At 58.4% G+C, this 14,251-nt stretch overlaps 1 protein-coding gene across 1 annotated transcript in view; it reads left to right on the top strand.

The window, feature by feature from the left end:
- The first annotated feature begins 538 nt into the window (after nucleotides 1–538).
- SRRM3 (serine/arginine repetitive matrix 3) overlaps nucleotides 539–14,251 on the top strand; it is a 54,255-nt gene continuing 40,542 nt past the window's right edge. The window contains exon 1 of the mRNA XM_039914531.1: nucleotides 539–772. The gene's annotated coding sequence lies outside the window, so the exon portion shown is untranslated. The remainder of the gene's footprint in view (nucleotides 773–14,251) is intronic.

Below are 14,251 nucleotides of genomic sequence, written 5' to 3'. Positions count from 1 at the left end.
CTCTATCTGTTGCCGACTTGTTCATCCCAAGCGCTTAGTACAGTGCTCTGCACATAGTAAGCGCTCAATAAATACTATTGAATGAATGAATGAACAGATACCAACATTATTATTATTATTACAGTGCCTGACGTATAGCAAGTGCTGAACAGATGCCGCAATGATGATTATTTTACACCCTGACAGGAGGTGACATTCATTCATTCAACAGTATTCACTGAGCGCTAGGACAGAGATTTAGCTAATGATTTCGTTTGGCACCTCCACTCCTTTCCTCCATCTTGGCCCGCCCCCTTCCAGCCCTGTCTCCCCGCTCCTCTCCTTGGCCGGGCTCCTCCGGGCTGGGGGGGGGGGGGGGGGGGGGGGGGTGGTGCCTCAGTTTCCCCGAAGGCGCCGGGCCTCTCCGCTCCCAGGGGCAGTTGGCCCTCCCGGCCTCGAGGGGGCGATGTGGGGGAGGCGCCAGTGGTGTGCGGCGGCCGCTCTGGCCGCCCGGGAGGCCGGGCTCTATGGTTATGAGCTGTCCAACATTTCAGCATCGAGAACAGGGAGGCAGAAGGGAAGAGACCCGGAGGGGGAGACGCAGTGGGGGTCGAAAAGGGGGGGATTTAACTCGGAAAATCAGGCAGCGAGTAGCGGGGGGGGGGGGGCAACAGATAGAGCCAGAAGAGGGATTGCAAGAAAAGGAGGGAGGGGAGAAGAAGGGGAGAAGGAAGAGAGGAGAGGCACAATTGCAAGGAGCCTCGAAGAGCGAGGTGGAGAAGCCAACGGAAAGGTAAGAAGCGGAAGATCCTAAGGCAGGGGGGAATAAAGGTGGAGGGGGATACCCGGAGCCTTTGATTATTATTATTTTTTTTTGCACGCACAGCGTGGTAGAGAGACCTCAGCTGCCGTCGGGAGCCGGATGGAGGGCCTGGAATCCCAATTGGGTGTCTCCTGTTGCAGGACATTTTATGAGCTTTGGAGGAGGGAGGGGAGGAGTGAATCCCGGCTCTCGGGAGGGGGGAGGTCGGGAAGAGTGGGAGCTCCCTCTCGCCGCCAGAATCTCTCCCCCCATGGGGGTGGGGGGAGGCTGCAGGAGACTGGGGACTGGAGGGAGGGAGAATTGTGTGTGTCTGTGGGCTCGCGAATGGGGAACAGATGGCGAGCGAGATAGAGACGGTCTGAAATTCTCTCAAGTCGGGGAATGTCCAGGCCCCCGCTGCTGCAGGGGAGAATGAGGACACGGGCCCGCCGCTTTTTGAGCGGGGGGAAAGGAAATGGGGGGGACCAAGGGGGAGATGGGAAAAGCTGGATGGAAGAGATGGGAAAAGTTCTCTTTGCTCTGTCCACCCCATTCCATTTTGGGGGTGGGGAAGGGAGAACCCCAAGATGCGGCCTCGCCATCTCTGCTGCTTTCGGTCGGCTGGATTTACAGCTTAGCGGGCTGAGAAGGATTTTCTCCGACGGGGAGCTCTGAGGAGATGATCCGAGGCAGAGTCCGACCGGGCAGAGGCCACTGCAGGACCCTCAGAGCTCTCCAGGGGCTGGAGGAATATTGAGGGTGGGGTGGGGTCGGGGATTAAGCCCGGGTTTGTCTGCTGACCCCAGCCTGGGGTTTGGACTGGGTGGGGAGGGGGCGCCCAGTCTACACCTTCTGGCCCTCTTCCTCGCGTTGCCTTCTTTTCTTGCTCCCCGGAGGAGGTTCCTTAGCAACATCACCGGCCCTAGCAACCGGCCCCAGGCTGGGGAGGGGGGGAGAGGAAGCAGCTCACCCCTCCCGCGGGACTCTCTTCTCCTATGGGAGAGCTGGGCCTCCCCCACCCCACCTCCAACAACTCCAAGCCTCTTCTTTTCCTGCCCTGGAGCTGGCGACTGGGCCAAAAGAGAAATCCAGGGTGGAAAAATGCCCCTGGACAGGTCTGAAAAGCACCTCATCCCCTCGGGGACGGGGGAAACTGAGGCACCGAGAGAGAGAATTAGTCCCCTACACTAGACTGGAGCTGGGGTTGGAAGCCAGGAGTCCTGAAGCCTCGGGGCCGGTCCCTCCCCCCCCCCCCACCCCCAGTCTCCCATCTTGGGGTGGTCGGCGAATAAGACGCCACTTCTGGGTCGGATGCTCAGACATCAAGGAGCTCCCGCCTGAGCGATGGGGTGAACATCGAGACCTCGGCTCTCGTTTTACACCGTCTCTTTCCCTCCCCGGTGGCACGTCTATCTCAAGGATGCTGAATTGCGGAGCCTGATACAATCAGTCGATTGTATTTACTGAGTGCTTACTGTGTGCTGAGCACTGTACCAAGCCCTCGGGCAAGTACAATCAAATTGTTACGGCACAGTCGGGAGACGCATTCTCTGCCCACGACGAGTTTGTAGTCTAGAAGGGAGGAGCAGCAACGTGGCCCAGTGGAAAGAGCTCAGGTCTTGGGTTCTAATCCCAGCTCGGCCACTTGCCCGCTGTGTGACCTTGGACAAGCCACTTCACTTCTCTTTGCCTCAGTTTCCTCCTTGTAAAAGGGGGTTTCAGTGCCCGTTTTCCCTCTTACCTTGACCGTGAACCCCTCGTGGGACCGGGACCAGGTCTGACCTCAATATCTCGTAGCTATCCCGGCGCTTAGCACAGTGTTTCTCCAGGTCCTCTCCCTCCCTCTCCAGGAATCCTCCGTCTGGGGCCTCTCTAACTCAGGGAAGCCATGACGAAAGGGTCAGAGGAGGTAGCCAAGCCCCCGTCTCCCCCTTCCCCACCGGCCTCTCTCCTCGGGGGTCTCCTCAGCCCGGTGGTCCAGCAGGACCCAAGCCTCTTCCCACGCTGCAATAATAGGGCTTGGGCCGACGAAGTCTCACGGATAAAACCGGGGTATTGTCTTGGCCCTGCTCCCCTCATTCAACTCGAAGAGAAATCAAGCCGAAATAATAGCAGCTGGAAGTAGGGAGGCTAGCCATAAGGAAGAACTTCCTGATAGCATCGTCGAGGCCCGATTTCCTTCCTTGGAGACCTTGAAAAACGAGTTACGTAGCCCGGTCTTGGAGTCAGAGGGATGAACCCGACGATCCCTCCAGAGGTCTCTGAGTTAGGAGGCGAGTCAGGCTCATCGGTGCGGGGAGATGTCAACCTCAAGGTCACCGACTGCCTCTCGGATAGAACCCAGGAGTCCCGACACCCGGGGAACTCCCCTCCTGCCCTACTCTGCCTGAGGTGTGTTTGGGGATAACCTCCCCTCATTGGTTCTGCCCCATTCTGCCCCCCCCCCCACCCATCCCACCCTCCCCGGGTCTGACGGCCTCTCACCAGCCGGGTGACCTCAGCGAGGAAATTGCTGATGTCATTTTCCTCCTGGAGGGGATGGGGGAGGAGGAGCAGGGAGGAAAGAAAGAGAGCATCTCCCTCCTTGAAATTTGGCAGCAGTTAAAAATAGCTGCTGGCGTTTCCCAGAGTTCAGTGTTATCGCTTCCTGCTCTACCGGTGCCCGGGCTCCGGTGAGGGCCAGACCCGCAGGGCCGGATCTTTTTACCCTCCAGAAGGTGGGAAGATGGTCCCGAGGGTGAAGCTGGGGGGGAGGGGGGGGGTGTCCCGCCTCTCCAGATTTTTAATTTCACCCCTGGGGCTCCACGAGGCGAGCTATGGACCGTTCCGGCCTCTCCCAGCGTGGAATCATGAGGCGTCTTCCTGCAGCAGGGATGAGGACGGTTAATTCTGCCACTGGTGGGAGACCCCAGGGCTCAGAGAGGCAAGCCGACCGATTCTGATTCTAGCCCCCAGGGGCCAAGCGAGTTTCAGTATCTAATCCCAGCTCTGCCACTCGTCTGGTGTGTGACCTTGGGCAAGTCACTTCGCTTCCATGTGCCTCAGTTACCTCATCTGTAAAATGGGATTCCCCGTGAGCCCCAGCCGGGACATGGACTGTGTCCAACCTGACTAATTTGTATCTACCCCAGCGCTCAGTACGGTTCCTGGCACATAGAAAGTGCTTAATCGATACCATTTTTATTATTATTATTAGTGGATAGATCATGGGCCTGGAAGTCAAATACCCTTAAAAAAAAAAATCTCTTCTCGGGCTCTCCCGTCAACGTTCTTACAAGTAGGTCGCCAGACATGATGGGGGTCCCTTGCTTCGAGATGCCACCGCTTCAGGTCAGAGGAGAACTCCGTTTCTCCACCTTGGGGAACACACCTGGGGCTATTTTAGAAAGAAAGAAAACTACCATGCTGGATAGCCGAGAGCACCCAGAGAGGGCGAAGAAACTCAGACTTCTCTTGACCCGCGGGTCGGTTTGCTCTTGAGGGTCTGTCCTGATCTCATTTCCAAGAGTCGGTCCGGGCCAACTGGACCTGGGAGAGGACCTGAATTTTGGTTTCAAGAGACCCACAACTCCCGGACCCCTGGACCAGATAGGGCATCGGGGAGACTGGGAGCTGGGCAGCATTCTAATGCCACAGAGAGAGAGAGAATTTGCAGGGTCGTCTCATAATAATAATCATGGTACTCGTTAAGCGCTTACTACGTGCCAAGCACTGTTCTAAGCTCTGGGGTAGATATAAGTTAATCAGGTTGGAACCAGTCCCTGTCCCACATCGGGCTCACACTCTTAATCCCCGCTTTACAGACGAGGGAACGAAGGCCCAAAGAGGTGAAGTGATTTGCCCAAGGTCGCTCAGCGGACGTGTGGCCGATCTGAACCCAGGTCCTTCTGACTCCTGGGTCCGTGCTCTATCCACTAAGCCACCCTGCTTCTCAGCGGAGCCGCACCCAGTGGATTTCTGCCCTCTGGAGAAGAATCTCCAGAGAAGGGGTGTCCACTCTCTCCCGGGAAGCTGCCAAGCTTCGTGCTAGCAACGAGGAGGCGGAAATGGTCACCTGTCCCCAGCCCGGGCAGCTTTGTCCCTAAGGATCCTTCAGCGGGTGAACTCCCAGTCTTAGAAGGGTGATTCGCTCCCTCTCCCCCCCGCCCACCCCCAAGACCCTCCCATCCTCTCCCGCCTAATCTACTGCAAGATATTTCCAGCAGCCATGACCCCATTAACGTCTCGGTTCTCACAGAAGGCGGGGGCAGAGGGGCTGAGTTCGGGGGGCCTCAGAGGAGAGAAGGGTGACTCAGACAAACCTGCCCACCCCCATTTTGCAGGCCTTAGGCCACAAGGGAGGAGGGCGGAGGAAGGAAGAGCCCCAGGAGGAGGAAGAAACAAGGCGCGATGCGCTCTATCATCCAAAAAGCTAATTAAAGCCTCCATCCCTGGCCTCACTGAACCTGTGGTCCCTGCCCTTGTCTTGTAGCATCAAGCCATTAAATTGTAAAGTCCTCGAGGGCAGGAAATGCTTCGATCGCCTTCTCCCAGGTGCTCAGTACAGCTCTCTGCACTCAGTAGACAGTAAATACCACCGACGATTCGGAAGTAAGTCACGGCCCCTCCTGCTAGCGGGTTTAGCTCTAGGCTTGGGCAAGAACAGGGCCCCTGTGGTCCTTAGGGAAGAGAAAGGAGCAGTGGGGCTCCTCATTTTGTGAAGACAGTCCCTGGCTAGCTTCCTTTTCCTCCTCACTGTTCTGTTTCCCCGGGGGGTGAGCACAGAAGGGGTGAGAGAGGGTGTCTGTGGGCTGACCGAGGGAGCCTAAATTCCAGTAGTGTGGCCCTCGGGCAGCGTCAAGCTGGGAGGCAGGACGCTTGGGTCCCTGCTCAGCTCGGCCCCACTGTTTAGCACTCAACCTCCCCCCAGAATCCACCCAACACCCGCCCCCGGGTCTGGTGGGGAACCATTCCGTTGGTCAGCCCCTGGGGGAGAGGAAGAGTTGCTTGAGATGGTTTCCTTCATTCATTCAGTCGAATTTACTGAGCGTTTACTACTGTGCGCAGAGCGCTGTATTAAGCGCTTGGGAGAGTACAGTGCAACAAGAAACGGACACATCCCCTGCCCGGAATGAGCTCACAGTCTGGAGCAGGGGAGACGGCTACGAATAGAAAGAAAGAAATGACAGATACGGACGTAAGTGCTGTGGGGCTTGGGGGGCCGGGATGGAAAAAGGGAGCAGGGTAGGGAGACGGAGAAGGAAGTGGGAGAAGAGAAGAGGGGAACTTAGGGAAGCCTTCTTGGAGGAGATGTGCCCTCAGTAAGGCTGTGAAGGTGGGGAAGCAGGCTCTGTAATTGTGTGTCGGATTTGAACGTGTCTGTTTATTGTTGCATTGTCCTCTCCCAAGCGCAAAGTTCAGTGCTCTGCACACGGTAAGCGCTCAATAAGTATGACCGAATGCGCGAATTTGAGGAGGGAGGGTGTGAGAGCGAGACCCTTCCCGAACAGGCCGGGTGCGGATCAGACGGTCTTAAGCCCTTCCAAGGGGAGGGAAAACGACTGCGAAAGAGACGCGGTTCCCTGGCTCCCTCTGCGTCTTTGAGTCACCTCAGCCTCTCAGCCCGCACCCAGCCCCGCGATTCCGGCGAGCTCCTCGTTTTACAAAGACAGGCCCCGGCTAGCTTTCCTCCCCCGCTGCCCAGCCAGTCTCCGGCTCTGGGGCAAGAGAGAATGGGGGAGGGGGTTTGTGACTGAGGAAGGGATGGGGGAGACCTCCTGGATCTAGGCCCCAAGTCTGGGGACCGGACCTCTCCGCTGAGGGGGAAGGAGGATAGGGTTGGGATCCGGCCCGGGGTGGTCAACGGGTTGCCGGGGGAGGGAGGAAGGCCTGGGCCTGGGTCGCCTGGTGGGTGAGGCCGGGGGAGGGCTCCGTGGGAGGCCCGCTGTAAGAGAGATGGCCGATTTGGCTGAGACTAAGCCGGCTGTGGCGAGTCACCGGGGAGACACCCCGAGCGGGCTGCCCCCGTAAAGCAGCGGCGTGGCCTAGGGGAAAGAGCCCGGGCCTCTGATCTCGGCTCTGCCGCTTGTCTGCCGCTGGGTGACCTTGGGCAAGTCACTTCACTTCTCTGGCCCTCAGTTACCTCATCCGGAAAATGGGGTTTAAGACCGCGAGCCCCATGTGGGACAGGGACCCTGTTCCACCCGATTAGCTTGTGACTACCCCAGCGGGCAGTACAGTGCCCGGTACATAGTAAGCGCATAACGAATAGCGTTAAAGACAAACAAATCTCCCAAGGAATCTAGGTCCGGGTCCTCTGATTGGAAGAGAATCCTAGATCTGGAGGTGACCGAAAGGGGTCATCTGGTCCGGGCTTCTGCCTCCCAGAAACCACACAGGTCCAATGACTCTGTGTTTAAAGATCTCCAGGGGCGAAGAATCCACAACCCACCCCGTCGTCGGCTCCCCTTCCCCAACAGGAAGTCCTCCTTTCTGTCTAATCCGGCCACCTCTCTGAGCTGACTCCCATGACCTCTACTTTGGACTTCGAATGAGAGCTGGAAGTGAAACAACCCCTAGGACTCAAAGCATAGACCCCCCCCACCCCCCCACCCCCCCCGGGGCCATTTAAGGACATTGCACCGAAGGCATTCTGAACAGCCCACGGGAGATTCAGCCAATCGGACAATCAGCAAGTTTATCCTGCAGAGTTGCCACGGCAACGCCATCCGGCTGTTGCCGTGGAAGGGAGCGGTGGTGGAGAGAAGTGGATTTGATCCCTCCCGTCTGCCCCGAGGGGAGCCAGCTCAAAGGGAAGGTGCGATATTGGAGTTTTAAAGCTTTCATTGCGCTCCTCCGCGAGGAGGGGAAGGAGAGAGCGTTTGATGCCGCCTTCCTTCTGGTCCAGGCTCAGGCCTGGATGCCAGCATTTCTGTTCCCTCTCTCTGCCTCCCTCCCTTCTCTGCCCTCCTTCTGGACACTGCCGAGTTGTACTTTCCAAGCGCTTAGTAAAGTGCTCTGCACACAGTAAGCGCTCGGTATATGCAATTGCATGAATGAATGAATGAATGAATGGGACTAGGCACGTGCCCACCCCGGCCCTGGAATAATAATAATAATAACGATGATGATGACGATAGTACCCGTCACTTCATGCCAAGCACCGTTCTAAGCGAATCAGGTTGGACACGGTCCCTGTCCTTCACGGGGCCACATCCTTAATCCCCATTTTACAGATGAGGGAATTGAGGCCCGGAAGCGACATGACCTGCCCAAGGTCACGCAGCAGACAAGTGGCGGAGCCGGGATTAGAACCCAGGTCCTTCTGACTCCCAGGCCCGTGCTCTGTTCACTAAGCCACGCCGCTTTTCCTCCCCCTTTCTCCCGAGCCCCCGAAATCGACCTCCTCTCTGAACAAGCTGGCCCCCGAGCCCCTCGCTCTCAGCTTCTTGGAGGGAGTTGGGGAGACGAGCCCAGCCCTGGGGGATTTAAGTGGAAACCAGCCAGTCGATAACATTTATGGAGCGCTTCCCGTGTGCAGGGCACTGTACTAAGCACTTGGGAGAGTATAAGAGAACAATAAACAAGCGTGGCTCAGTGGAAAGAGGCCGGGCTTGGGAGTCGGAGGTCACGGGTTTGAATCCCGGCTCTTCCACTTGTCAGCTGGGTGACCTTGGGCAAGTCACTTCACTTCTCTGGGCCTCCGTTACCTCATCTGTAAAACGGGGATGAAGACTGCGAGCCCTCTGTGGGAAAACCTCATCACCTTGTATCTACCCCAGCGCTTAGAACAGTGCCCTGCACGTAGTAAGCGCTTAACAAATACCAACATCATGAAACCGGCACATTCCCTGCCCACAACGAGCTCACGGCCTAGAACTGGGGAGACAGACATCAATACAGTAAATAAAATGACAGATATATACGGAAATGCTGTGGGGCTGGGAGCAGGAGGAAGAAGAGTGGGAACAAGCAGATGAGATGGGGCCTGGGAGTCAGAAGGCCCTGGGTTCTAATCCTGGCCCTTCCACTTAACGTCTGTATGACCTTGGGCATGTCGCTTCGCTTCTCTGGGCCCCATTCGCCTCGTCTGTACAATGGTGATCGGGACTGTGAGCTCTTTGGGGGAGACTGTGCCCAGACTATTTCGTACCTACCCCGGTGCTTAGAACGGTGCCTGGCACGTAGGGAACACTTAACAGATACCACAGAGAAGCCTAGGAAGCGCTTAACAGATACCACAAGTATTATTATTAGGTCCCAGCTTTGGCACGGGGACAACGGGAGGGAGACGACCGGCTTCCGTCAGGGGCCGGCCTCGAAGGCTGAGGGAGGGCGTGGGCGTCGGCCCAGAATATACGAAAGGTGGGGTAGAGGAGAAGGGTGGGATGGATGAGAGCTTCCCGCTAAACCGGGTCTCGGGGCCTTCCCTCTCTGGCTCCTCCCGCTTGGCATCACTCCCGGGCGACGCTGCGGCCCCGTTACGCAAAACCCCAGAGCGCTGGACCAGGCTGGCGTCTCCTCCCTGCCCACCTCCCTTGCCCCCCCCCCCCCAGCCTCTGAGGATCCTGGCGGAGTGTCATGGGCCTCTCCCCCACTGGACGTTAATAATAATAATGAATAATAATTGCGGTATCTGTAGAGCGCCGCCTATGCGCCAGGCACTGTCCTGAGCGCTGGGGTGGATCCAAGCCAATGGGGTCGGACACGAGTCCTCGTCCCATACGGGGCTCCCAGGCTCAATCCCCGTTTCACAGATGAGGTAACTGGGGCCCGGAGAAGTGCGGCGAGTTGCCCAAGGTCACACAGCCGTCAGGCGGCGGATGGGGGGGGATTAGATCCATGAGCTGGGAACGGGCACGGTTCGGGGCATGAGACTCGCCGGGGCTGGTGCCCTGGGGGATATTCATTCAGTAGTATTTATTGAGCGCTTACTATGTGCAGAGCACTGTACCAAGCGCTTGGAATGGCCCAGATAACGGGGGAGGTGCCCGGTTGCCATTAAGGAACGGCCCGGAGCCCTCTCAGTTCAGCCCCGGTCCCTGTTAATGATGGCATTTGTTAAGCGCTCACTATGTGCCAGGCACCGTACTAAGCGCTGGGGTGGATGCAAGCCAATCTCATTGGAAGCAGTGCCATGTGGGGCTCCCAGTCTCAATCCCCATTTTCCAGATGAGGTCACTGAGGCCCAGAGAAGCCAAGTGACTTGCCCAAGGTCACACACAGCAGACGAGCGGTAGAGCCCCGAGGGGGAAGGGTCTGGCTGTGGGAGCAGGGGAAGGGCTGGGGTATCTGGATGGGCGAAATCGCCTTCCTTCCCGGTAGCCTTTGTGGACTCCCGAGGGCCTCACCCAAGACCTCTCCTCGTCCATTCCAGGCGCTCAGTCCGGTGCCCTGCACATAGGAAGCGCTCCATAAATACCACCGAACGAAGGAATGAATCCGGGCCCGGAATCGGCTGTCGGGCTGATTCCAAGGGGAGATGGGGAGACAACCGGGGGCTCCATCGGTCCCCGCTCTACCGGAACCCCAGGCACCTCGTCTCTTCCTCCGGGGGCGGCGAGGGAATATCGTTCAGCGGGTCACCCTGGGTCGGGCACCGACCCCCCCGCCCCACACGCACAGCCCTCCTCGCCTCCAGGGGCCTTCGTGCTGGGGATACAGCAGGTTAGAGTAGAAGGCCTATGGTCCATTAACTGCTTAATTAACTATTTAGGCTAATCAGATTAATCTACATTAATTGGTTAATGTTCATCAAGTGCTCCGAAGAGAAACACCTCTCGGAGCCCCGCATATTAATGGAGGAGGCGGTTGAGATAGGCCCCTTCCCGGCCCTGGGACGGATGGGTCGTTCTGTGTTTGGGTGGGGGGGGTGGGAGGGGTTGGGGGGGCAATGGGGAGGAAGCCCCGTGGCCCCTCTGCAGAGAGATGCAGATCCGCTAACTCAGGCAGGTAATGATAACGTTGGTATTCGTTAAGCGCTTACTATGGGCAGAGCACTGTCCTAAGCGCTGGGGGAGATACAGGATAATCAGGTCGTCCCACGTGAGGCTCACAGTTAATCCCCATTTTACAGATGAGGGAACTGAGGCACGGAGAAGCCGAGTGACTCGCCCAGCGTCACACAGCTGACAAGCGGCAGAGCCGGGATTCGAACCCACCGACTCTGACGCCCAAGCCCGGGCTCTTTCCACTGAGCCACGCTGCTCCTCTATAATGAGAGTATTTGTTAAGCGCTCAGTATATTTCAGTCACTACATTAAGCGCTAGGGCGGATACGAGCAAATCGAGTTGACCACAATCCCTGTCCGGGTGGGGCTCACGGTCTCAATCCCCATTTTAGAGGTGAAGGTAACCGAGGCCCAGACAGGCGGAGTGATTCGCCCAAGGTCACGCAGCAGACAAATGGTGGAGCCGGGATTAGAACCCGTGACCTGCTAACTCTCAGGCTCGTGCTCTTTCCACCTAGCCACGCTGCCCTGGTCGGGCTTAAGGCCGCGCTTCGGAAGGGCACGAGACGGTGCGGGTGCGTGGGGGTGGGGCGGGGCGTGACGGGCAGGGAACGTATCTGCCAATTCTGTCGCACTGTACTCTCCCGGGCGCCTACTACAGTGTTCTGCACCTAGTGCTCAGTAAATGCTGCTGATCGATTGGCGACTCAAGGCGAAGCGGACAGAGGACGGCCCCGGGAGTCAGAGGGTCACGACTTCTGATCCCCGCTCCGCCGCTTGCCCGCTGTGCGGCCTTGGGCCAGTCACTTCCGAGAAGCAGCGTGGCTCAGTGGAAAGAGCCCGGGCTCGGGAGTCAGAGGTGGTGGGTTCGAATGCCGGCCCTGCCACTTGTCAGCTGGGTGACTGTGGGCGAGCCACTCGGCTTCTCTGTGCCTCAGTGACCTCATCCGTCAAATGGGGATTAACTGTGAGCCCCACGTGGGACAACCCGATGACCCCGTGTCGACCCCAGCGCTTAGAACGGTGCTCTGCACGTAGTAAGCGCTTCACAGATACCGACATCTTATTATTATTCCTCAGTGCCTCCGTTACCTCGTCTGTAAAGTAATAATGCTGGTATCTGTTGAGCGCTTACTATGTGCCGAGCACTGTTCTAAGCGCTGGGGGAGACACAGGGGAAGCAGGGGGTCCCACGTGGGGCTCACAGTCTTCATCCCCCTTTTACAGATGAGGTAACTGATGGGGATGGAACCTGTGATCCTCACCTGGGACGGGGACGGTGTCCAGCTGGATTTGCCAGTATCCTCCCCAGCGCTTAGTACGGCGCCTGGCACACAGTAAGCGCTTAACAAATCCCACCGGCCCTCGACGCGTGCTCCGAGATCCTCAGAGGCCGGGGAATTTAGGGACTGCTCTCAGGTCCCTGGAGGGAGGGCCCCGGCGCTTTGAGCCTCGGTCTCTCCCCCCCCCGCCCACCGCCTCCGGCCTCAGATGGGGTTGTGGGGGCTGGGGGAGAGAGAAGTGCTTGGAGATGCGTTCTTATTTTCTCACCTCCATCTTCACCTGGGCAGAGATGTTCCTCTCAGCCGGCAAGGAGGCCGTTGCTTGGATACGCGGGAGTTTCCGCACCCGGGTGAAGGATAGGCCGATCTAGAAGAGAGAGTGGATCTGCCCCCTTTCCCCTGGGGAGACTGGAACCGGGAGAGGACGTGGAGCCTCACTGCCTAGCAACCGACGACAGGCTAGGGATGGGGTCCGGGGGGCTGCCCAAAGCGGGATGATGAGGATGATTTTTATTAAGCGCTTCCTAGGTGCCAAGCCGTGTTCTAAGCCCTGGGGTAGATACAAGTTAATCAGGTTGGATACAGTCCCTGTCCCACACGGGACTCCCCGTCTTAATCCCCATTTTTTACAGATGAGGGAACAGAGGAGCGAAGTGGCTTGCTCAAGGTCACACAGCAGACAGGTAGCGGAGGAGAGCCGCCCCGGCCTGGCCCGTGCTCGGGCCGGAAGAGGCTCGGCCAGGGGTCCCGTAACCGAGTTAGCCGGGGGCAGGAGGGGAGACCCCCGCTGGAGACCCCCAACCGCTCGGATGGGCCAAGGAACCTCGCTCGACGCGGTCGGATCTCCCGGGCCCCCCGGCCTGCCCGTCCGTCCCCCCGGGACCCACCCACGTCCCGCCACCTTGCCCCCGCCCTCCTCCCTCCCGGATGGTCCCCCCTGCCCCCCGGGACCCGGGCCCGGACCAGCACCGGCGTAGAGGGAGGTGCCACCCTGAAAAGGACCCAGGGGTCCTGTCTCGCAGCCCATCGGGCCTTAGCCTTCCCGGTTCTTAGATGGGGAGACCGAATGTTTAATCTCCGAGTCGTTTAACAGCAGGAAAGGGGCGAGAACCAGGGTGGGTCAGTCCCTTGTGTGGGGAGAGAAAGACCATCCCAAGAGAGGGTCTTGGGGGCCCCCCTCGTCGCCCCCTGCCCGGTTTTCTATCCCGGAAAACAGACTCATGTGGACTCTGGGCTTCCATCACCCGAAGCCCCTCCCTCGGCCCTCAGAACTACACACCCCGGAGGAGAAGGAGGAGGAGGAGAAGGAGGAGGAAGAGGAAGAGGAGGAAGACAGAGGTAGAGCAGTGTGCAGGTTCTCTGATGGGCACAGTGAGGGGCCTGGGGCTGAGACCCCCCTCAGGCCTTGGGCGATCATCCAATCATATTTACTGAGCACTTACCATAGGCAGCACACTGTACTAAGCGTTTGGGAGAATACAACCTAAAAATACAACGGAGATATTCCCCGCCCACGACGTGCTTACAGTCTAGAGGAGGAGACGACCACTGATGGATCGATCGATTGCTTGTCCTCACTGTTCTAACTCGGGTCCGTCGCCGGCGTGGCGCGGGGTCTAGAGCCCGGGCTGGGAGTCAGAAGGACCCGGTTTCTAATCCCGGCTCCACCGCGTGTCTGCCGTGTGACCTTGGGCCAGACACTTCGCTTCTCAGCCTCAGTTCCCTCAACCGTAAAGGAGATGAGTGTGAGACCCATGGGGGACGGGGACCGCGCTCTATTTGATTCGTCTGTATCTCCCCCAGCGCTTAAGAAGAATGCTCGGCAACATAGCAAGGGCTTAAAGAGTATCACAATTATTATTATTATCGGTAAGCCTCTGTGAGCCAGGAGATCTCTCCCCGTGGCTTGCGCAGGGGCCTCCCACAGCTCGGGCACTCGGACGGGAAGAGGGCAAGGCCTGGGCAGGTGCCAGGCTCTCCTGGAGTCCAAAGGGTCGGCGCCCTTGGCCACGAGCAACAGCGCCAGCCTTTCCCGAGGCAGGGTGGTGGCACGGAGCGCCAGACGGGCGAACCCGCCCGGGAAAAGCAGCGGATCCGGGCCGGTGAGCCGCGTCGAAGCGAGAGCGGCCCGCGGGGAACTATCTCTTCCCCGTGGCTGAACCCTGCTTGTTGAGGACCCTTCCCCTCCACCCCCTGGTTTCCAGGATTCTTCGGGTCTGGAGCTTGCCAGAGAAGCAGTGCGGCCTATTGGATAGAGC

The sequence above is a fragment of the Ornithorhynchus anatinus genome, chromosome 17, assembly GCF_004115215.2.
Source record: "Ornithorhynchus anatinus isolate Pmale09 chromosome 17, mOrnAna1.pri.v4, whole genome shotgun sequence".
NCBI lineage: Eukaryota > Metazoa > Chordata > Mammalia > Monotremata > Ornithorhynchidae > Ornithorhynchus > Ornithorhynchus anatinus.
Note: the sequence above shows the minus strand (reverse complement) of the source record. Positions and strands in the feature narration are given on the sequence as shown.